This window comes from Leopardus geoffroyi, chromosome A2 (genome assembly GCF_018350155.1).
Source record: "Leopardus geoffroyi isolate Oge1 chromosome A2, O.geoffroyi_Oge1_pat1.0, whole genome shotgun sequence".
Classification (NCBI taxonomy): domain Eukaryota; kingdom Metazoa; phylum Chordata; class Mammalia; order Carnivora; family Felidae; genus Leopardus; species Leopardus geoffroyi.
Window position 1 is genome coordinate 54,870,384 of NC_059331.1, and position 25,692 is coordinate 54,896,075.

Below are 25,692 nucleotides of genomic sequence, written 5' to 3' on the forward strand. Positions count from 1 at the left end.
GCATCTGTTGGGCAAGATGGACAGCTATATAGTGGAAGAAGCACAGGTTGGGTGCTAAGTCTGCTTTTTGCCAACTTTGGTATGAGCTGCAGTTGATTCAAGTGAGTTTACCTCACCTGTTGAAGGACATGCTTGCAAATTTATGATTCCTTTTGTATGAGATGCCCAAAGGCCTCTACAAATTTGTCTGAGATGCGGTACAGATCATGTTGGCAATGTTGCCTGGTAGTTCAGTAATAAATTCAGATTGGATGAACAATCCAAAATATCCCTCATATTTATTAGAGGGATGATTAACTCTGAAAGTGACAGGTTAATGGGAAAATACTTGGGGTCCCCCACTCCCGTGGCCTTTAGAGAGAAGGTGTGTTCTAGTGGCAGCAGGGGCAGTTTAGATATGATCTGGCTTGAAGGCAAAGTCCTGCCATAATGGGACTGCTCAGAAATTCTTGCAGCTGTGTGAATTTAGAGCCTGACATTATAAACACACATCAAGGTGGGGAATATACTTTTTTTTTTTTTCCCAGAAGCATATTGTTGAGTATCATTTAGCACAGTTGTAGGAAGTCAATTTGGTAACAGGACATAAAAATATTAGATGTATTTCTGACGAGTGGAAGCATCTCCTTTCCATCCTTTCCTGCTTATCTTTTCAGTGCCCGATGTCAGTCTTGGCCCTCTGCCTTAGCCTACTTTCAACTCCCTCGATCTGCTCAAGTTGCAAAGGACAGGATCATTAGTTCATACTGAATGAAAAATATAAATGCCTGGCAATACCCAGGTGTGTGTACCCTGGCCAGAGCACCTGCATTTTGACAGGAAAAATTGCCAGTCCAAAGGACTCAATTAAACCACAAGCAAGCAGGGTGTGAAAGTATGTTTGGACATAGGTGTTCCAGGGCATGGTCTCTTGACTCACATTTAAAAGGGTAAAAATCAGCTCTTCTATTTTGCATCCTTTGTAAAGTGAATTGTGCTTCCCCAACATACAAATATTTACAGTCTAATGAGTTTAATAAAAGCCCTGCTCCTCAGGCCAGCCTTTTTTTTTTTTTTTTTTCAACGTTTATTTATTTTTGGGACAGAGAGAGACAGAGCATGAACGGGGGAGGGGCAGAGAGAGAGGGAGACACAGAATCGGAAACAGGCTCCAGGCTCTGAGCCATCAGCCCAGAGCCCGACGCGGGGCTCGAACTCACGGACCGCGAGATCGTGACCTGGCTGAAGTCGGACGCCTAACCGACTGCGCCACCCAGGCGCCCCTGGGCCAGCCTTTTCTGATCCCTCAGGTTGGTATACATGTTCTGTTCTAGGTGCCGAGAGTTCCTGCATCTCAGCACTCTCCACAAGGCACCTACTGTAACTGCTTAAGTCTACCTCAGAGGGCAGTAGGAAACACTTCCTACTTTTCCTTTTTTCCCAAGGCTAGGTTCATTTTAGGGCCACAATGCTTGCTTAATGAATGAACACTTACTAACTTTAGGAATGAGTAAGAAATCTGTTTTATAGTCCTTGGTCCTAAACTGTGCCAAGACCTTTTTCTCTTACTCCACTCTTATGCCTGTCTGCTAATTAGACATCCTGCAGGTACTGCACGACACCTGCCCTGGCAGTTTATTACATAAAGCAAGGCGTACAGGCTTTCACTGACACACCTGGGTTTATGAGGCTGATGGGAAAGTTCATACATTTTCACCCTGGAGTGAGAACCTTCTCTATTCCATTGTAAGAAGGCATTGCTGTAGCAGCACTTTTTAAAGGAATAAATTCTTAGGAAAAATTTCTATGGTGATTACATGCTAAAAGACAGACATTTAGGTTGAAAAGAATGCCCACAGCATTGAGCTAAGGAGCAAATATTGAGAGTTTCTAAATCTATAATTTATTCTGAGTTTTGGCTGCAACATTCCCACAGGTTATTAATAGGGCAACCAAGTTCACACCCTGTGAAAAAAACAGATCATGCAGACCCAATATGTTACGAATCTCAACCACAAACTTCTGACTTCTCAACATTCCCAGTGAAATTATGAACAAAGTAAATGCCTAAGTAGGGTAAAGGGTTTCAGGCACTGACACCTCCGGCCTGAATTGAAATGTATACCACACCCTCCTTTTATTTCAAAGGACCATTAAATAGTAAGTGTAGTGAAGGGTCAATGGGCAAAGAGTTAAGTCCTCTTTGTGCTGCAACTTGCACCAGAGTGCACAGGAGTGTTGATCTTCAAAGTGCTCACTGCTCACCTCATACAAAGGATTAGGACCTTACAATGCCAGTGTGCTGTGTTCCTAAAAAATAAATTATCTTGATGACTGGTAAGTCCCAGGCTCTTCTTTAAACTAAAGTCAATTAAGGATTCAAAACTGAACATTACAAATCAGCCTCACTGATTCATATCAGAGTTGATTAACCAGTTTTTAAATTTTCCAGTTGATAAGGTTTAAAAAGATAGAACTATAACCCTAAATTTCTTGGCACAAAAACAAAGATCCACACAGTCAATAACCACTACCCACCCACATTATATAAAAACAATGAGGTGTTAAGAGCAACTCTCTGTTCATAAGCAGGTCAATCTGTTGAAAACAAACAAGGAAGCAGCTTTTGCCCTATTTAATTTAACCGGCATAATCAAATACAAGTTCCTACGAAGACATAACTTGCTGGGTGCTAATAAGCACAGCAACAGACACTAAATGGAATTCCTTCACATACATACCAGGCATTTAAATCCACTGTTCTTTTGCCAACTGCTCTAAAAACAAGTACCTATGAAACATACTGCTTTTCAAGGAGGCTTCCCCCAGAAACACATAGAATGAGAACAGGCTTCAAAATTGCAGTCTTGTTGTTCTTAGGACCCTTAAAACTTACCATGCCAATGGCTCCCTCCAGCTTTATTTACATTTTTCCTCAGCAACCTCCCAGGCCAGAGAGCCCCACCAAAAGGGTTGGTTGGGGAAGCGCAGGCATTTGCTTTCAAACCGCCAGTGCAGATTCCATTCACCAAAACCAGACAGAGCTGTTTAAAGATGCCCTCTCTACGACCCTGCTTGCTGAAGGTCAAGTACACTATCACTCCCTGTAACCAAGGAAGCAAAATTGACATGTTCCTGCCGTTTCACCAGCTGCTAAAGCAGTTTGTCTAATAATATGATTAATTGCTTCTAGGGAAGATGTACTTTGCTTTACAAAGTTCTCCCTTCACCTAGGTTGCTGCCTTTGCTAAATGTGCCCCCCCACCCCCGCCCCACCAGCTTCCCCTTAAAGACCACCTTTCCTGAACTGAGAGCTCCTGAGAGCATGTAACCATGGAATCTAACCAACTCAAAACAGTCCTAAAACTATAAAGAGTGGGGAGGTAAGATTTGGAGAACTCAGAAATACCACATTCTGCATATAGCATTTTCAACTTCACAGTACATCAAGCCAACATTTTTAAAGACATGGGGTCTTTGCAAATTACTACACCATTCAAAGGGAAGGCAACATAACAATCACAAGAATAATAGCACTGGGCACATTTAACAAATATTTTACTACACCCACCCAATATGTGCCAGGCTTATGAGTACAGGTCAGAGTTCTAGCCCCTGTAGCCTCCCATACTCGCAGGAAGGCGAGCACATGTAGTCAGTGCAAATGAGGATGCTGTATGTAGTAACTGGCCACGGAACGGCTCAAGTCTCAGTGTCAGCCCTCCCCCGCAGGCCACAGAGGAAAGAGCTTCTGAGGTCACTGTTAGAGGTGGGGCTGTAACTAATACTCAGATCCTCTGGCTGCTAGACAAGAGCACCTGTCTCTAAGCCAAGCTGTAGCCTTCTGTTTGACATGTAACTTAACTACCTGTTTCAATACCTGGGCAAAGAACTAATATAAAGTGAATGCTGGCCAATCACCAAAAACAGACAAAACAAATGAAAGCCGGGGGGGGGGGGGGAGTAGGAAGAAAGAGGTTTTAGGGATATTTACTTTTACATAGGATAAGAGGAGGGAACTGATAGAGTAAGGAAATTTTTAATAGTAAGTTCACTGTGTTATAAACAATGAAATTTCTACTCCACAGAAGTTTGTATACGTACTAACTTAATACAATCTAAGTTAAAGGAATATGCCACCTATTTTTTAGGTTCTGGCACAAACCTAGGCATCCCAACCTAAAATGGAAAAATTAATTCAGGAGTAAAAAAAGAGAGAGGATTCTCCTTTTTACCTATTTTTTTTACATTAGAGAGACAGCGTGTGTGCTCAAGTGGGGGACAGTGAAAGAGATTCTAAAGCAGAGAGCATGGAGCCTGAGGTGCAGGGCTTGATCCCACGACCCTGGGATCATGACCTGAGCTGAAATCTAGAGTCGGACGTTCAACCAACTGAGCTACCCCGGTGCCCTAAGGATTCTCCTTTTTTAAAAAGGAAACTAAAAGTCCCCCTACCTCAACAACTATTTAAAGTTCTAAGAAACGTAACATTCAGTAAAGCTAATAAGTGATGTGTAAAATGAAAGATTAATACAAAGAAGCAAAAAGCTCCAAGGCCCAACTGTTCAGGTCAATAGGTCTGTTCTTCTCATCATAAAAATCTGTTCACGCCCTCTGATCTGGTGATTCTACTTCTGGGAATCCACCTTACATTAACTATCCTAAATACAGAAATGGCTTTATCAGTGTGTGCTCCTAAATTATTTTTCTAGGGAATACAGGAATTCCCTCTCTCAGGGGTCTGGATAAAGTAGAGCCCACCTTCAACTGTAGAAGCAGAAAGTGATAGATACTTGCAGGTCTAGCTTACCTTAGTGGGCAGCGGGTTGATCAGATGTTCGTGCTGAGACTAGTGGCAGCAGGAACCCCATGGCCAGCCTAGGCAGTGTTGTGGTGTATAGCCATAGCTTCACCAAACTGGCTCTTTGGTGAGATTTGTTTTCATAGCTGCAAAGCTACATTTCTAGTCCTCCTGTAACTCTGTCAAGTTAATCCAATCCTTCCCCACACATAGTTTAACTCCGTGTTTTTTAAGAACCCTATTTTTTTTTAAATCAGCAACAGCTGGTTTTTCTTGTTTGTTTTGGGCACCCTCAACTGGTAAAGAATGGATGTATTTAACCTAAAGGTCAGAATCAACTTAAATGTCCCAAACTAGGAGATAGGTTAGTAAATTATTCTATGCTCCCTTGATACAATATTATGTAGCTATGAAAAATGTTGGTTATGCAGGCTATGTAGCAACCTGTGGAAAGGATATTTACATTTATTCTGTCAAACAACAATCTATGTGTGCACACTGATTACAGCTGGATGACGTGCATGTGAAAAGAAGACCAAAAAAGAATATGCTTATTCATTCAATAAAGAAATCTTAATATTGAGTGCTTACTATGTTCCAGGCACTCGAAAGTGTTTTAGACACTGGGAAGACAAACAGCAAGTGAAACAAAGTTCCTGCCTTTCTGCAACTTACATTCTATTGTGATAAATAAAAAAGTATGTATGTTTTTTATTTTAATTATTTTTTTAATGTTTATTTATTTTTGAGAGAGACATAGTGGGAGCGGGGAAGAGGCAGAGAGAGGGAGACACAGACTCTGAAGCAAGCTCCAGACTCTGAGAGCTGTCAGCACAGAGCCTGATGCAGGGTTTGAACTCACGAACTGTGAGATCATGACCTGGGCTGAAGTCGGAAGCTTAACCAACCGATCCACCCAGGTGCCCCTATGTTTTTTAGATAATGATAAGCATTTTGGAGAAAAGTAAGATGTAAGAGGGATAAAGGGTGACCGAGGTGGAAATGGTTGTTATTTTATACAAGAAGTGATAAAGTAATAAAATGATAGTGTTAAGATGTGTTCTAATATAGAAATATGGCTTTCTTTTCTCCTCTGCAAATTTTCCAGCATGTTCTACCACTTTCATAATCAATTAAAAAAAAATAATTTCCAAAAAAGTTACCTTTTAAAACCAGCAAATATTGCTAGAATTTGGTATTATGAATGATCTTATTTTCTACCCCAAGTCTGATATAATGAGTGTTCTTCATACTTTTCTTCATTTTAAAAAGAAAAACTTTTCTACGCATTCAGGAAAATTATATATTTTTTTGTAAGATGAGATTCTACTGTGAAAAAGAATTCTCGGTCTCCTTGTCCTTTGAAGGACTGCTACTGAAGATATTTTAAAACCATGCTATATTTCTGCAACTACAAATCTAAACTGAATCATCCTGGTAGGCAGCTAGTTACAGGGAAACTCATTACACTTAGAACACCAGCTCCTGTCTGGGTGGCTTTGGACAAGTCCCTTAATTGTTCTAAGCCTCAGTTTACTCATTTGTAAAACTGAGGTGGATACCTCTTACTTCACAGAATAATGGGAGGATTAAAATGAGGCAATGAAGTACAATGCATTATATAAATACAGAGCATTCCTACTAAAATTTCCCTGATGAAATCCAATGCACAATGCTAAACCTATCACCCTGAATAAGATGTTATCTCCTATGCAAATGTTCATTTGTTTGTTTATAGACAAGATGGTTTCATTTCTAATCCTCCATTTTCTGTGACCAATAAAAGGCTACAGTCTCCAAAATCTTTTTAAAAGTATGAGGCACTAAAGGTATACATATACCTCAAATGCAGTGAGATTTCAAGAAAGGAGATGTTTTCTATGATAGAACGCTACTATTCTCCCCAAGACATACTTATCATAGGAAATTATTTTGGCACAATCCTTCTACATAAGGTATGTCATATCTACAAGGGCATCATGCTTCAACATTTTCTCCTTTTTGACAATTCCACTTATCAACTCTTTTTCCCCTCTTCATACTACCAGTAAGTTGTCTTACTTATAACACTAGTTTTATTCTAAGTCCACTGTGTATATTTCATTTACAAAACAGCTTCACCTTACTACTCTTAACTCACAGCTTACGTGTGTGCAACTATCTGAATTTTCCATTACATCTTCTATGATAGCTATGCCCAAGTATTTACATGAAATACATACTACTTTTTAATAACTTGCTTCTTTTACTTCTCTTGAATTTAGTTATTGTACTATACTGGTTTTTGGAAATTATTTCTGTATTAATGGATATATTTACTATGAGTATCACTTTGGTATAGTAAAAGAGTCATTAAGAAACACTGCAATAAAAAGGGGGTGCTGGGTCTGAAGGAACAGACAACTCCTTGAAGGAAGGGTCACATGGTATGTACTCAATGAATACTTGCTGAATTAACAACAGAGTTTATCAGTGGCCCAGCTACTTCTTGCATATAAAGCTATATGATTGTTAACTGTAAAAAAAAAAAAAAAAACAAAAAAAACCACAAAAAAACCAAAACCTTCCACAAAAACTTGGAAGATAACATTCTGCCCAGATAGCTTTTGAATCAGTGATTCTACTTCTGGTCTAGAGAAATACACCCAACATGTGAGCCCAACAAGGCATCATATACAAAGATGTTCGTTGTAGCACTATTTATGTTTGAGAAAATCTGGAAACAACTCAAAAATGTGCTTCTATAGTGGAGTGTCTACATAAATAGAGCTCTAATTTATGTAATACTACATGATAGTAAAAGGAATTATATAGATTTGAGTAATTGGAACTCTTGTACACTACTGGTAGGAATATAAAATGCTACTATTTTGAAAATCAATCATTATATTTGAGACAAAGTAAAAAACTTTGCAACTTATAGAACATCTTATCTAGTGTGATTCCATTTATGCTAAATTTAAAAATCTATAAACACTTAACCCTTGAAAAACATGGGTTTGAAGTGCATGAGTACCCTTACATGAGGATTTTTTACAATAAATGCAGTGTGATACTGTGTATGTGTTTTCCCTTCCTTATGACTTTCTTAATAGCATTCTCTTTCTCTAGTTTACTTTGTTGTAAGACTATAATACATACAACATACAAAACGTGTTAATCAATCATTTTATGTTACTGATAAGGCTTCCAGTCAATAGGAGGCTATTAGAAGTTAAGTTTTGGGGGAGTCAAAAATTATACATGGATATTCAACTATGCGGGGTTTGGCATACCATCCTAGCCCCCATGTTCTTTAAGGATCAAATGTACTTCTATAGTTACATATACATGAATATAAATACTTAGGAAAAAAAACCCTGGAAGGTAACACACCAAAGTAAAACAAATTTCAAGAACTGTTATTATACAGACCAGATTTTCTGATTATATTGAGATTAAGTTTAAAAAGTTACAAAAAAGATAATTATAAATGTAAAACTTAGAACTATAAAACTGCTAGAGAAAACAAGGGGGAAAATCTTTGTGATCTTGTGTTAAGTAAAGATTTTTAGTAGGACATCCAAAGTATGATTCATAAAAAAAAAAAAAACAAAACTGATAAATTAGACTTCATCAAAGTAAAAAATTTGTGTTCTTCAAAAGACATGGTTAAGAGAATGAAAGATAAACCACAGACTAGGAGAAAGTATTTGGAAACCATGTACGTGTTAAGGACATGTAATCCAGAATACACAAAGAACTCTCAAAATTGAATAAGAAAGCAAACAACTTAAAAAAATGGGCATAAGATTTCAACAGATGAAAGATGATATATGCATGGCAAATAAACACATAAAGGATACTCAACATTAGTCATTAGAGAAATGGAAATTAAAACTACCATGAGGAACCAGTACACATCTACGAGAATGCCTGACATTAAACAGACTGACCACACCAAGTATTGGCAGGGTTGTAGAGCAACTAGCACTTTTGTATACTGCTGGAAGGAATACAAAATGGTACAACTACTTTGGAAATCAACTGGGCAGTTTTTACACAAGAGAAATGAAAGCCTATGTTCTCATGAACACTTGTACAGAAATGTTCATAACAGGGGCACCTGGGTAGCTCGGTCGGTTAAGCGTCTGACTTCGGCTCAGGTCATGATCTCGTTGTTTGTGAGTTCAAGCCCCACATCAGGTTCTGTGCTAGCTGTGTGGAGCCTGGAACCTGCTTCAGATTCTGTCTCCCTCTCTCTCTGCCCCTCCCCTGCTTGAGCTCTGTCTCTCTCGCTTTCAAAAATAAACATTTAAAAAAATGTTCATAACATCTTTAGTTGTAATAGGCAAAAAAAAAAAAAAAAAAAAAAAAAAGGAAACAGCTTAAATGTCTATCCATTTAGGATAAAAGTATTTATCCATTCAGGCTAAAAAAAATTTGCAATACAATGGATACACTTTTATAAAAAATGAACGAAGTACTGATACATATAAAACATGGATGAGTCTGAAAATAATGATGCTGAATAAAAGAAGCCAGATAAGAAAAGGTATATACTGTATGATTTCTTTCATAGAAAATTCTACAAACTGCAAATCAATCTAAATGATAGGAAGATAACCATTGGCTGCATGGAAGTGATATGGCTAGAGCTCTACCTAGAAGATAATAGATAGCTGAATTGTTGTATTAGAAAAGAAGAAAGGCTAAGAAATCAATAAGCTAAGATCCATCCTAAGAACTTACAAAAAGAATACCAAAATCAGGGCCAAAAAGCAGAAGAAAATAATAAAAACAGAAACTTATCAGAGATAAAATAACTCTCTGGTGAAACCAATCAAAGGGAAAATAAGAGATACACAAATAATGTAATACTAGGAATACAAGAGGGCTGTAACTAGAGTTGCCTCAAATGTTAAAATATAAAACAAATATATTCTGAACAGAATGACAATAAACTTGAAAATTTGACAAAACAAATTCTTAGAAAAAGGTGTAACTTATTAAAACTGAGTGAAGTACAAATAAAAAATTTGAATAGTCCTTTAACCATTAAAGAAACTGAATCAATAGTTAAAAATCTTTCCATGCCCTAGTAGTTTTACTGGTGCATTCTGTAAGCATTCAAGAACCAAAAAATTTCCAATTTTACATAAATTATTACAAAAAATAGAAAAGGAAGGGACTTACTCCCAATTCTCTTTATGAGGCTATGCTAACCTTGATACCGAAACACAAAAAAAATTTTTTAACATTTATTTATTGTTGAGAGAGTGTGAGCAGGGGAAGGGCAGAGAGAGGGAGACATAGAATCCAAAGCAGGCTCCAGGCTCTGAACTATCAGCACAGCACCTGATGTGGGGCTCGAACCCGCAAACCGCAAGATCATGACCTGAGCCAAAGTCGGACACTTAACCAAATGAGCCACCCAGGTGCCCCCCAAAACATAAGAAAAATTAAAAGTCAATCCTACTCATGAACATGATAGACAATTCCTAAACAGAGTGTTAGCAAACTGAATCCAAAATGTGTGTGTGTGTGTGTGTGTGTGTGTGTGTGTGTGTGTGTGTGTATGTGTGTAAATCATGTTTGAGATTAACCCCAGAATCAAGATGGGCTTAAAATTACAAATCAATCTAATTCGCTACAGTAGCCAGTGAAGAGAGAAATCATATGATAATTAAGGTGCCAGAGGGAAAAAAAAAAAAAGATGATAAAATCCAACATTTGCTGAGTATAACAACTTTTCCTCCAACTGGGAACAGAAGAGAATGCCCTGGACTGATAAAGAGAAAAGGTTCATACAAACATCATATCTAATTAATTGTTGAAAGCATTCCTTTCAAGATGAGGAACAAGGCAATGCCACCTGTTCCTTCTATTCAACATTGTACTGGAGATCTAGCTAGGATTGTAAGGCAAGACAAAAACATAAGGATTAGAAAGAAAAAAAAAAAAATCCAAATGAACATATAGCAAAATTATTAGAATAAGAGAAAGGCTACTCAATTAAAAAAATTATAAACTTGCATTTCTATATACCAGCAAAGTTGGAAAATAAAAAGTTTAATATATTTGTAAACAGCATCACAGAACATAAAGTATGTATTAGGAAGCAAATAAATAAATGTTATATCTTTATGAAAAAAATAAAGAAAACAAGTAAATGGAAAGATCTGCCATGTTTATAGAAGTAAGAGAGTGATATGAAGTAAAGTTATAAGATCATATAGGGTAACAGCTTGATTTGATGCCACATATAAGCCCAAATTGTTGGAGAACACAGAAGCAGAAAAAGCTAGTCTTTGGAGAGAGGATACAAATTTGACTCTCAGAACAAAGCAAAGAGGAGTGATCATGTGTCCCCAGAAGGAGTTTGAAAGAGATGTTACTGGACAGCTTTCCGGTTCCATACAGCCTGATTGTACATCCTGAGATTCAGTTCTGTGAATATCCATCCAACAAATCTTTTTTCACTTAAGCAAGTTTGAGTGTCACTTGTACAAGGCATACTCCCCCTCTTTCCTGCCTGGAATATACCCCACACCCAGATACTCACCAGGATCACTCTTATTTCATTCAGGTCTCCATTTAAATGTCACCTTCTAACCTTCTAAGAGTCTTCCCTGAATGTGCTTAGATATTGTCACTTTCTATCTCTTCCCTTTTCTTTATAGCACTTATCGCTCTCTTGACATTTTACTTGTTTAGATGTTTGTTTCCTTCCCAACAGAATAGAAACTTCACGTGAGCAGAATGTTCATCTTGAAAATCAGAACAATGCCTAGTACACAGCACACTGTAAGCACCCCTTAACTACTTGTTGAATGGATAAATGAACGAGTATTTTTGGAGCACCTATAAGTCCATCAATAAAGAATTTCAATTCCAAGTACTTTTCTTGACTTCCAATTAAATACAGCAAATACATTTCACATGCATTTATCATCTCTATTCCTTTACCAAATCTAAGTATGAATAAAGGGAAAAAAAAATGTACAGACCCACAAGGACAAAAAGGATAGTCAAGAAGAGGGCAGTGGATCACAAATACTAACAAACTTCAGGAAGACGGAAAACAGAAGATGGAATGGAAACCAACTCAGTGAGAGGAGAACTTGGTGTGGTGCTGCCATTTCTTCTGTCTTTCTGTGCCTTTCACAGAACTTTCAACAGCGCTATGTAGAGACAGAGCATTCAGAGGTTCATGACCTCTGTGGTCCATAGGAACCACTATGAGGGGGACTCAGGAAAAGAACTTGCTATTTTCGGTGGAAAACCAGTGGCAGTTGCTAACTATGATGATTTTGTACTTTGGATCTGGATTTGCTGCACCTTTTTATTATTTTTTTTTAACGTTTATTTATTCTTGAGAGAGAGAGAAAGAGAGAGACAGAGAGAGAGAGAGAGAGACAGAGCATGAGCCAGGGAGGGGCAGAGTGAGAGAGGGACACAGAATTGGAAGCAGACTCCAAGTTCTGAGCTGTCAGCATAGAGCCTGACACAGGGCTCGAACTTATGAGCTGTGAGATCATGACCTGAGCCGAAGTCAGATGCTTAACTGACTGAGCCACCCAGGTGCCCCATTGCTGCACCTTTAAAAAAATTTTTTTTAAGTTTATTTATTTTGAAAGAGACAGAGACAGTGTGAACAGGAGAAGGGCAGAAATAGAGGGGGAAAGAGAGAGAATCCCAAGCAGACTCTGCACCATCAGCACAGAGCCTGACATGGGGCTCGAATTCAGGAAAACATGAGATCATGACCTGAGCTGAAACCGAGAATCAAACGCTTAACTGACTGAACCACCCAAGTGACCCTGCACCTTTTTTTTTTTTTAATAGTAAGACACCAACTGCTTAAGAAATAGATATGCTTTAATTAATCCATTACATAGATGTGAAAAGAAGTGTTTTAATTAAGAGGTGAAATCTCTTTGAAAAACAGATCGAACTCCTGAATTCAACATACTCGTTCTATTTGTAAATAAACCTAGGATATGAATCCTTAATGCCTCTTTTCTGAAACATGGGATGTAATAATTGTGCTTACTTTTTTATTTGGGAAATATTCCAGTATTAGTTTGTTTGGTCGAAATAGGTGTGGATTTAGCTTCTTTCCTGGTTTTATTTTTTAACTTTTTTAAATGTTTGTTTATTTCTGAAAAAGAAAGAGTGCACGAGCAGGGGAGGGGCAGAGAGAGAAAGAGAGAGAGAATCTCAAGCAGGCTGCCCACTGTCAGCGCAGAGCCCAATGCAGGGCTCAAATTCATGAACCACGCGAGATCATGACCTGAGCCAAAATCAAGAGTCTGATACTTAACTGACTAAGCCACCCAAGCACTCCTGTTTCTTGGTTTTAAACTTTGAGATTTTAATTTTTGATTAATTTGATTTCGAAAATTTGATTAATTTCAAGGCCAACAGAAGGGCTAGAAACAAACTAATTCCCACCTCAGAACCTTGTTAGTAATTTATGTTTATTTAAAAAAATGCAAACTTGACTTTGTTGTCCCACATGAAAAAGAGGAAGAAGTATACTTTTAGTCTTCTTCACTTGGAAGCAGTAAAATTGTTTTTCTTCATGAGTGATAAGTAATCATGAGGAAAACCAATACGGAGTGAAGTCCGAGAGCTTTTCTTTCCCTTCCAGACCTGTGATCTAAAACTAAAATATCTGCCTCGATAGATTTGCTATTGCCCAATACCAGTCTTGTTTAGACTGAATATGGAATATATGGGATGAAATGCAACAGCGCGTAAAACAGAATATAGAAATATTCCAAGTTCATTCTGGAACTTTAGTAGAAATGGACTAAAAGATGGTTCTGATTAGTAACTGTATCAGTGAAACAAATTTATATTATGGACAGTGAAATGCTACTAGCTACTTAAAAGGTAATGACTTAGTTCCTAGGGCTTTGTGTTGGGGCAGGAAAAAGGTAGTTGCTGAATGTTTTAATCCTAGTTTGATCACTTTTGGAATTCCACTGGTGTTAGAAGAATGCTGCAGGGCAGAGGCTATAAACTGGTGGTCTGTCTGAGCTCTAGACTTTTGGGTGATTGGGGTGCTATAGTTTTTAAACCAATATTTAAAAACTAGAATAGCCACAAGGAAGTCTCTATTTATGGATTCTTAAAAAATTGCTCTGGGTGGTTCTACATCCCTTCATGGAACAAAACAGCTGCCTAAATTAGTCCTCACCATAACATTAGATTTCCTATGTATCCCTAATGTTAAACTACTGATTTGCTAGAACCTTAAAAAACTTTTTTTCCTCTCAGTTTATGTGATAGGGTGTATCTTTACACTCTTCACCATGTAACCACTACTTAAATATGGATACAATTAAATCTTTATAACCTTGCCCAGTTTTAAAAAAAAGAAAAAAGGAAAGGAAAGAAAAGAAACCAACACAGAATGAACAAAGCTGAATTTCAGGGCCTACAAAAGGGCTAGAAACAAACTAATTCCCACCCCAGAACCCTGGAAAGGCTCAGTACTAGAAGCCTAGGTCCCACAAAAAGCTGGGCTGAGAAACAGGCTGAAAACCAGGGGACTAGTTGACTATCTGTGGTGCAGCCAGGAACTCACCACCATAACAAACCACCTCCTCACTCACTACGAGAAAAAAAAAAAAAAAAAAAAAGGAAGTGTAGTTTGTGGATAAGTTGAAACAAAGAGGTCCCAGCCCCAGAGACATCAAAAATATCTTCACGGGGCACCTGGGTGGCTCAGTCGGCTGTGAGTCCGACTTCAGCTCAGGTCGTGATCTCACACTCCATGAGTTCAAACCCCGCGTCGGGCTCTGCACTGACAGCTCGGAGCCTGGAGCCTGCTTCAGATTCTGTGTCTCCCTCTATCTCTGCCCCTCCCCTGCTCATGCTCTGTCTCTCTCTGTCTCAAAGATAAATAAAAACATTAAAAATTAAAAAAAAATTAAAAAAAAAAAGAAAAGAAAAATATCTTCATGGCAAAGGAAGGAATCCTGTCTTCCATTTTCAAAGAGGTAGATTAATAAGTGAAAGTATTGAAAGGTAAACTTCCAACTCCCTTTTCTTGTGCGATAGCTTTAAAACAACAAAAACAAAAGTACTGGCAACAAGGCATATACCCCTCAGACAGAAAACTGAAGAATTCTTGACAAGAAAAGTGAATGGCTTCAGAAAAGAAACCTACCGATAGTGACATCTGGGGTCCCCTCCAAACAAAATGTGTGGGTGTCTATCTAATCACTCCAAAGTAAAGTCAAACCAAACTAGTTGACAAGCCTTACTCATACACACTTTTGTTTTTGCTTTTAGTTGTAAGTGATTCATTCTTAAATGTGAACCAAAAATAAGGTTCACTAACCATTTGAAGAAAGCTTCCATATGAAAGGAACTAAAAGAAAAAGGAACTTGAATAAAACAGCAAATGTAAAAAGCAAAGGAAAATAAAAAGAGCAAAAAACCCTCCAAAAACAAAACCAAAAACAAAACCAAACAAAAAACCCTGCAATTAACGCCCTCACAGATATAGGACAAGCTATTGCATCCATGAGACAATATAAAGTTGCCATACAGTTCCATCCAGTTCTCCCACTGCCGCTCTGGCGGTGCAGCATTGCAAAGGCTCTGTCTGGCTCACCCAGGCCCTGGCACCAATCCCAAAAGAAGGCCAGCTCTGCTGAAGGTCTGGAGTCAGGGGAGCCCAGGAGATCCAGAATACTGTCAGCTAAACCTGCAGTGGAAATGAAGCTGAAAGGGCAGGAATGCATAAATCTTCACACAACAAAGTGCACAAAGGGAAAGGGTGAGGAAAAGGGAAAATGGTTAACCAAGAAACTAAAGACAGTTTTCTACTAAACAGAGAAACTAAGAATGAAGAAAGTCTGGCCTCTGATGAAGCAGGAGAGAAAGAGGCCAAGTCTGATTAATATCAGATAACCAGTCTTATCAGGGGTCCCTGTCTCCCTTCTTATACAATCCAGAGGAATATTTTTATCAACTATTTTGTAAATGTAAGTGTTTTTAATAGCTCTGGAAATGTCTTTAGGAAAGGAATCCCCCACCTCATCCCATTTTTAAAGCGTAAATGACTTTAAGGTAAAATCATTTGCTTGCTTATTTCTTGGTACAACCAGAAAACAGTGAGATATTAAATGTACAATGCTTTGATTATTTTAAGTGTCTGCTTAACATTCCACAGATGGTAGTTTTTATATCCTTTATACAAAGCACATTAGATGGCAATTTGGAGTCACACTTGTACATTTACTATGCCTTGATCATTAAAAAAAATTTTTTTTAATGTTTATTTATTTTTGAGAGAGACAGAGTGCAAATGGGGGAGAGGCAGAGAGAGGGAAAACAGAATCTGAAGCAGGCTCCAGGCTCTGAGCTGTCAGCACAGAGTCCCAACCTGGGACTCGAACTCAGACTGTGACATCATGACCTGAGCTGGAGTTGGACGTTTAACCGACTAAGCCACCTAGCTGCCCCTACTATGCCTTGGCCATTTTAACTCTCTTCCCATGTTGTTTTTAGTAGAATTGTTTTCTATAGAATACTCCTTGATCTTGGCTCTCTTCCTGTCAGAACTGCTTGCACTATGAAACATCTTTGAGTAGTGCTGGTCCAGTTTTCCTAGTAACTTTATTACGGTGCTGTGAAAGACTGAAAATGTATGGAGTGGGTCTTATGATGTAATAACATCAACATTTGAAGATACTGGCAATTGATATTCTTTTAAGGAAAATTTACCTTCAAATTTTAAGCTTAGAAAATAATCACAACTACCTGGCTCTTTAGATATTCAGTACCAAGATTCAGATCTTAAGAACTGCGTACGAATTGAAATGTCTGAGTACTGATCCTCAAAACAAACACCATAATTTCAATTATGAAAGAACAAGTTGCTATAAAAGAGGGGAGAAGTTCCTAAAATTAAAAATAAGACAGCAAAAATGAAAAAAAGAGTTGAAGAAACAACACAACAGCAGCAGGAGCCGGGGTATTTACTATTTGCCACAACTGTACTACTTGCTCTGGGCCATGCTTTATATGCATTAGCACATTTAATTCTCCCAGTAATCCTCTAAAGTATAAACATTAACCCCATCTGACAAGTGGAAAAACTGGCATAGCAAGATTAAATGATATGCTCAAGCAACTGGTAAGGGCTGAAGACAGATCTAAAAAATTTTTTTTAACATTTATCCATTTCGGAGAGACAGAGCATGAGTGTGGGAACAGCAGAGAGAAAGGGAGACACAGAATCCGAAGCAGGCTCCAGGCTCTGAGCTGTCAGCATAGACCCCGACGTGGGACTCAAACCCACAAACTCTGAGATCATGACCTGAGCTGAAGTCGGACACTTAACCGACTGAGCCACCCAGGTGCCCCTGTGAAGACAGATCTAAATCAGGAAATATCCCTGAAAACAGACAAAGTAGACAGAGTTGGAAATAGGAGAAAAGATGAGTAAATGAAAAGGTTAGTTTAAGAGATCCAAATTCCAATTAATTAGTTCTGGAAAGAGACTAGAAAAATAACAAAGGACGGGGCGCCTGGGTGGCTCAGTTGGTTAAGCATCTGACTTCATTCAGCTCAGGTTACAATCTCATGGTTCATGAGTCCAAGCCCCGTGTTGGGCTCTATGCTGACAGCTCAGAGCCTGGAGCCTGCTTCGGATTCTGTGTCTCCCTCTCTCTCAGCCCCTCCCCTGCTCATTCTCTCTCTCACTCTCTCTCTCAAAAATAAATAAACATTAAAAAAAAAATAACAAAGAACGAAAGAAAACTGGTATAAAATAATTTCCTAGACTGAAAGGACTTTCTGAGTACCAGTATAACATATGAAAGAATAAGTACATTAAGAGGTAATGTGAAATTTCAGAATGACAGGGATGAAAAAAATCTTAACAGGGGTGGAGGGGAGTGTAAAATCAAGAGAGAATGAAAAAGAAAGAAATAGTGAGAGAGAAAAGGAGGGGGAAATAGACAGAAGGTCACCAGTAAGGATCAAAAATACATATAGCCTTCTTAAAACCAACACTGAAAGCTGGAAGACAATAAAGTGATGCCTCAAAATCTGAGGTAAAATTATTTTCTAAAAACTCTGATTTCTATTCCTAGTCAAACTATCCATCAAGCATGTGGGGGTAAATAAAGACATGTTTAGATATACAGTTGGCCCTTGAACAATGTAGGAGTTAGGGGTGTCAACTCCCCACGCAGTTGGAAATCCATATATAATTTTGACTTCCCTGAAACTTAACTACTAAAAGCCTACAGCTGACCCAAAACCACCCTGATAACATAAACAGTTGATTAGTACATACTTTGTATGCTATATGTGCAACAACAACAACAAAATCATAAGGCAGGGGGCACCCAGCTGGCTCAGTTCAAAGAGCATGTTACTTTTAATCTCAGGGTTATGAGTTTGATCTCCACACTGGGTGTAGAGATTACTTAAAATCTTAAAATAAAATAAAATAAAATAAAAATTTTAAAAGTAAAAAAAAAAAAAAATCACAAGGAAGAGGAAATACATTTACAGTACTGTGTTTACTAAAAAAAAAAAAAAAATGCACAGATAAGCAGAACTGAGCAGTTCAAATCCATGTTATTCAAGAGTCAATCGTGTAAGATGTAAAAAGAATTCATCTCTGATGCACCCTCGGAAGCTATTGGAGAATTTTTCCTTTTCCCCCATTTTTTTTTAAAGCAAAAAACATGAATTAAAGGAAACAATCCAAAATAAGAGAGAAGTCAAGGACAACAGCTGTGTAGCAGGTTCAAAAAGCAATCAGTAAGGACTACAGCAAGAGGTCAGAGGGCTTTACAAGGAATGTTTTCATGAAAAAAAAAAAAGGAAACTGAAAATTCCTCTGATGTAACTGTACAGAAAACAGGGTTTTAGAATTTATTGGAGATACTAAGAAAAGTATGTGTACCAGTGTCCTAATTGGGTAATAGAACATTAATTAATGCAAAGAGAATACAATTTAATGAGAAGATTAAGGGGGGAAGAAAGATGGGAATGTGAGGTGCCAAATGAAAACTAAAATTTCTTCATCCATAATGGTAAGTCAAAAATATCTAATACCAGAAATGAAAGCTGGAAGCATTACTACTGATTTTGCAGAAATAAAATGGATTCTAAGTGAGTACTATGAATAAGTGCATGCCAACAAATTGGGCAACCCGAATGAAATGGGCAAATTTCTAGAGCCATACAACCCTATCAACAATGACTCATGAAGAAGAGAAAATCTGAATAGATCTATAATAAGAATGAAACATTAATCAACAACTCTCTCAAAAAAAAATTAAAAAAAAAAAAAAAAAAAGGCCCTGGACCAGTCCAGGTGAATTCTAGCAAACATTTAAAGGAGAATTAACAACAATTCTTCTCAAATTCTTCCAAAAAAAATGAAGAGGAAGGAACACTCCCAAATTTATTCTATGAGGTTAGCATTGCCTGACATCTGAGTCAGACACACATTACTACAGCCCAGTATCCCTTATGAATATCAGTGCAAAATTCCTCAACAAAATACTAGCAAACTGATATCAGCAGCTTGTTAAAAATATTATATACCATGACCAAATGGGATTTATTCCTGGAATGCAAGGATAGTTTGACATATAAAAATTAATCAGTTAAATACACCACATTAACAGAATGAAAGGGGGAAAAAAAACCCAAGATCATTTCAATTAATAGAGAAAAATTATTTCCCAAAACTCAACACTCCATGATAAAAACATTTAGCAAAGCAGGAATAGAAAGAAACTAACTTGGGGCACCTGGGTTGCTCAGTTGGTTAAACATCCCCAACTCTTAATTCCGGCTCAGGTCATGATCTCATGGTTCTTGAGATCGAGCTCTGCACCAGGCTCTGCACTGACAATGAGGAGCCTGCTTGGGATTCTCTTTCCTTCTCTCTGCCCCTTCCCTGCTCATGTGCTCGCTCTCTCTCTCTCTCTCTCTCTCTCTCTCAAAATGAAGGAATAAACATTAAAAAAAAAAACCAACTATCTTAACATAATAAAGGTCATATATGAAAAAACCCACAACTAGTATCCTATTCTATGACGAAACACTGAAAACTTTTCCTCTAAGATCAGGAAGTAAGGATGCCCTCTTTTGCCACTTCTACTAAACACTGTATCGGAAATTCTGGCCAGTGCAGTTAGGCTAGAAAGATAAATACAAGATTACACACACACACACACACACACACACACACACACACACACAGAAAACTGAATATCCCTTTCTCTCTCTCTCTCTCACAAACTCTCATAACTAATGAACAATTCATCAAAGTTGCAGGATACAAAAAGAACACATAATAATCAGTTGCATTTCTATACACTAAGAACAATGATAAAAGGAAATTAAGAAAACAATTCCAAAAATAACAAAATGCTTAAAAATAAACTTACCCAAAGGAAGTAAAAGACTTCCTGAAAACTACAGAACAGAGCTGAAAGAAATTAAATACATAAATAAATGGGAGACATACTATGTTTATGTATTGGAAGATTTCAAATTTTTAAGATGCCAATATTACCCAAAGCCATCTAGATTCAATGTAATCCCTAGGGATTCAAATCCCAACAATGTTTTTTATAAAAATGGAAAAATACACCGTAACTTTTATATGGAATGTCAAGGGACCCAAATAGCTAAACCAATCTTGAAAAATTAGAACAATGTTCAATGTTTCACACTTCCTAATTTCAAAAGTTACTACAAAGCTACAGTAATCAAATCTGTGTGGTAGTGGGATAAAAACAAACATACAGACCAGTGGAACAGAGCAGAGAGCTCAGAACCTTGAAGATATTATGCTAAAACTAAGCCAGACACAAAAAGACAAGTTCTATAAAATTCCATTTACACAAAATAGAAAAAGTAGTCAAATTCATAGAATGGTGGCTGCCAGGGGCTGGGAAGAGGGGGAAGAAGGGGAGTTGCTGCTTAGTGGATACAGAGCTTTAGTTTTACAAAACAAAAAAGCTGTGGAGATCCACTGCACAACAATGTGAATAAACTTAACATTACTGTGTATATTTAAAAATGGTTAAGATGGTAAAAAAAAAAAGCCCAGAAATAAATCCATGCATATATGTCAAATGATTTTCAAAAAGGATGCTGGATGCTAAGACCACTCAATGGGGCAAGGACAGTTTTTTCAACAAACGGTGCCAAGAAAACTGAATATCCACATGCAAAAGAATGAAGTTGGCCCCTTTAGTTATTCCATAGACAAATGGGTTACAAACCTAAACATAAGAGCCAAAACTATAAAACTCTTAGAAGAAAATATAGGAGAAAAGCATGACATTGGATTTGGCAATTATTTCATGGATATGACACTAAAAGCACAGGTAACAAAAGAAAAAAATGGATAAACTGAACTTTGTCAAAACTAAAAACCTATTTGCATCAAAGGACACTATCAAGAGAGTGAAAACAGGGACGCTGGGGTGGCTCAGTTGGTTAAATGTCTGACCCTTGATTTCAGCTCAGGTCACGATCTAATGGCTGTGAGACTGAGCCCCGTGATGAGATCTGCCCTGTGTATGGAGCCTGCTTAAGATTCTCTCTCTGCCCCTCCCCTGGTAGAGTGCATGTCAAGCTCTCAAAAAAATCAAACAAACAACAAAAAAAGGAAGATAATTCTTTTTTTTTTTTTTTTTAAAGTAAGCTCCACACCCAAGGTGGGGCTTGAACTCACGACCCTAAGATTAAGAGTTGCATGCTCTACTGACTCAGTCAGGCACCCCCCAAAAGGAAGAAAATTCTGATACATACCACAACATGGATGAGCCTTCAGGAGATTATGCTAAATGAAATAAGCCTATTAAAACTTACAGATATTATATGATTCCACTTATATGAGGTACCTAGAGTAGTCAAATTCATAGAGAATATGGTGGTTGCTGGGGGGGAGGGGAGGAGGGAATGGCAGTTAGTGTTTAAGGGTTATAGCTTCAGTTTGGGAAGACGAAAAAGTTCTGGAGATGGATGATGGTGATAGCTGCAGAATAATGTGAATGTGAATTTAGTGTCACAGAACTGGACACTTAAAAATGGTTATAATGGTAAATTTCATATTTTACTACAAAAAAACCCAAAAAACAAAAAACCCTCCTTCCCCAAAAAAGGACGATGTCTAACACTGAGTTAAAAAACAAAAACAAAAAACAAAAAACAAAAAAAACCAGGGTAAGGATATTTTTAGAAATAAGGAGTTAAATAACAGAAAAAAATGAATTTAGAGAGGGAGACTTGGGGATTAGGAGGGGGTAGGGGTGGTTCAGGAGCTTGCGGTTTCCTATTTCAAACCAAACACAGTACTGGTCAACTTTTAAATCTATGTATATGTACTACACTTTGACAAGAAAATTAAAACTTAACTGTCCAGTTTTTAAGAGGGCAGAATAACAGAATTTAACGTAATGAGTTGGTCTTTTCAGGACACTGGAAACCTGAAACCTGAGCAATGACTTTGCTTTTTCCCACTTGAGTATGTAGCTCTGCCAATACAGAGAGCTTTGTTCAAGAACTGGGAGAGCCCTATGTTTTTAAACATCCCCTTGCACGGATGTGCTGTTTTCTCCAATGGTGATGCAAGCCCTGATGATAAAAAGAGTAATGGGATCATAAGATTTTAGCTATTTTCTCAGTGGTGACAGGACCTTCCTATTCGAAGAGCATCTGATGATTGAGAGGCCCTTAGACAGCCCAGGGCCCAGGAAAAGGCCTTGCCAAGATCCGTGAAGCCACCTCACTTCCGCTGTGTAAATATACACTCAACTTACAGTTTGGGTGCATGAATGGTCTCTTTCTACCAGTAAGTAACTCAAAGTGCTTCAACAAGTTAACTCCTAAATTTCTCTGACTCAAAACATAGAGTTTAAAACTGTCTTTCTTTCATTTAGGCAATATGAAGAAACACTGAGTCTGTGTGTTTTATATTTCCAGCTATAGAGGGAAATCTTTAAAAAAAAATTCATTTATTTCATATATGAAAAGCAAAACTAATGCTACTATTAGATATGATTCAATCTTCCACTGCTATAGTTACAATTCTCAACTGTTAACTATCCCTTTTTTAAAAAATTAACCACACTGTTCTTTATCAAGTTTCATAGTCAACTCCACAGCACACAGATTTTGCAGGAGGTTGAATTTTGCCATGCTTCTGACACTGACCATGGGAAAAAAAAATCATAAATTTTGTTGAATTGTTTAAATAAGAGCATTACAATTAAAACTTGGAAAATGGGGGTATAAAGACAATTTTCCATAGCCTAGAAAACTAAAAATACTATTAACATTTAAGGTATTTAAAAAAAAAATTTTTTTTTTTAACGTTTATTCGTTTTTGAGAGACAGAGAGAGACAGAGCATGAGCGGGGAAGGGGCAGAGAGAAGGAGACACAAAATCCAAGGCAGGCTCCAGGCTCTGAGCCGTCAGCACAGAGCCCGACGTGGGGCTCGAACTCACAAACTGCAAGATCATGACCTGAGTTGAAGTCAGTCACTCAACTGACTGAGCCACCCAGGTGCCCCAACATTTAAGGTATTTTAAAAAATGAACTTAATGGATAGTGATTAAAGGCCTGGATTCTGATGTCACTCACATAGGAGTTTGAAACCTGACAAAGAAATCCGTCTATTTCTCAGTTTCCTCTTATTTAAATTGGGGAAAATAATACTTTCCTGGTAGTGTTAATGGAAATATTAAATGAAATGATAAACTGAGCATAATACCTGGCACATGGTATTACATAGTACATGCTATGTAGCTATGAACATTTAGTATAAATACTTTACAAACTGGAATCAAACTATATATACAATTTTTTTAAAACATGTAAATACATGTTTTACTATACATGTTTACTATACATGTAAATCATGCTTCAGTATTTTGGAAAGTATGTAATTCTAATTAATAAGTGAAAACGATCACAAATTCCTTTAGTTTTTTTTGTTTTTTTTTTTTTGTTTTTTTTTTAGCATTTATTTATTTTTGAGAGGAAGAGAGAGAGAGAGAGAGACAGAGCATGAGAAGGCGAGGGGCAGAAAGAGAGGGGGACACAGAATCTGAAGCAGGTTCCAGGCTCTGGGCTGTCAGCACAGAGGCCGATGTGGAGCTCGAAGTCTTGAGTCCTGAGATTGTGACCTGAGCCGATGTCAGATGCTTAACTGACTGAGCCACCCAGGTGCCCTTTGGTTTTATCTTGCAAAATACTTCCTAATTTTGGCAGTGGCATCTGGTTGCTTATGTACTGTTTTTTAAAAACAGTTTTACTGAGATATAATTCACCTACCAAATAATCTACACAGGTGAAGTATACAATTAAGCGGTTTTTAGTATATTCGCAGATACATGCAACTATCACCACAGTCAATTTTAGAACATTTTATTACCTCAGAAAGAAACCTCTTTAGGTATCACCCCCATAATGCAGCCCTAACCAACCACAAGTCTACTTTCCATCTCTGTAGACTTCCCGTTTCTGGACATATTAATGTAATAATGCAATATGTGGTCTTTTGTGACTGGCTTCTTCACTTAGTATAATGTTGTCAAGGGTCACTCATGTTGTTAGCATATGTCAGTATCTCATGCCTTTTTATGGTTGACTAATATTCTACTATATGTATATACCACATTTTGTTAACCATTTGTCAGTTGATGGACATTGGCTGTTTCTACCTTTTGGCTATTTTTAATAATGCTGCTATAGATGCTTGTGTACAAGTTTTTGTGTGGACATACGTTTTTGTTTCTTTTGGGTATATACTTGACCCTTGAACAACACAGGTTTGAACTACATGGTTCACTGATGCACAGATTTTTTTTCCCATAAATTCTTTGGGAAATTTTTTATAGATTTGTGACAATTTTAAAAAACTCATACATGAGGCACCTGGGTGGCTCACTCAGTTGGTTAAGTATCTGACTCTTGATCTTGGCTCAGGTCGTGACCTCACAGTTCAGGAGTTCGAGCCCTGCATCAGGCTTTGCACTGACAGTGCATAACCTGCTTGGGATTCTCTCTCTCTCCTCCCTCTCTGCCCCTTCCCTGCTCACACCCTCTCTCTCTTAAAAAATAAACTCGAAAAAAAACCACAAAAACTTGCACATGAAATGCATAGCCTAGAAATACTGAGAAAAAGAAAAAGCTAGCTACTACTGTAAGAATATAGTATTTAACGCATACAACATAAAAAATATATTAATCAATTTTTCATGTTGTTGGTAAGGCTTCTGGCCAACAGTAGGCTATAGTTTAAATTCTGGGGAGTCAAAGTTATAAACAGATTTTTAGTTGTATGGTGGTTGGCACCCCAACCCCTGTTCAAGGGGTTCATCTGTATACCTAGGAATGGAACTGCTGAGTTATATGGTAAGTGTGCTTAACTTTTTGAGGAACTGCCAGACTGTTTTCCAAAATGGCTACACCATTTTACATTCCCACCAGCAATATAGGAGGTTTCCAATTATTCCATATCCTCACCAACACTTGTTATCTGACTTATCCATTCTAGTGGATGCAAAATGTTATCTCTTTAGGGTTTTACTTAGAGTGGAAATTAGTGAAACAGAGAATACATAAACAATTGAGAAAAATCAATGAAACCAAAAGCTGATTCTTTGAAAAGATCAACAAATGAATCTTTAGCTAGACTGACCAAGAAAAAGATTAAAATTACTACAATCAGAAATGAAGAGGAATTGCTACTGAACTTACAGAAATAAAAATGATTATAAAGGAATACTGTAAACAGTTGTATGCCAATATATTAGATAACTTAGATGAAATGAACAAATTCTCAAAAAGACAAACTATTGAAATGGACTTGAGTAGAAATAGACAGTATGAATAGACCTATAATAAGTGAAAAAGACT

At 37.5% G+C, this 25,692-nt stretch overlaps 1 protein-coding gene across 4 annotated transcripts in view; it reads right to left on the reverse strand.

The window, feature by feature from the left end:
• Positions 1-25,692, reverse strand: part of NR2C2 (nuclear receptor subfamily 2 group C member 2) — a 99,627-nt gene that overhangs the window by 57,419 nt on the left and 16,516 nt on the right. The gene's annotated exons all lie outside the window — the stretch shown is intronic.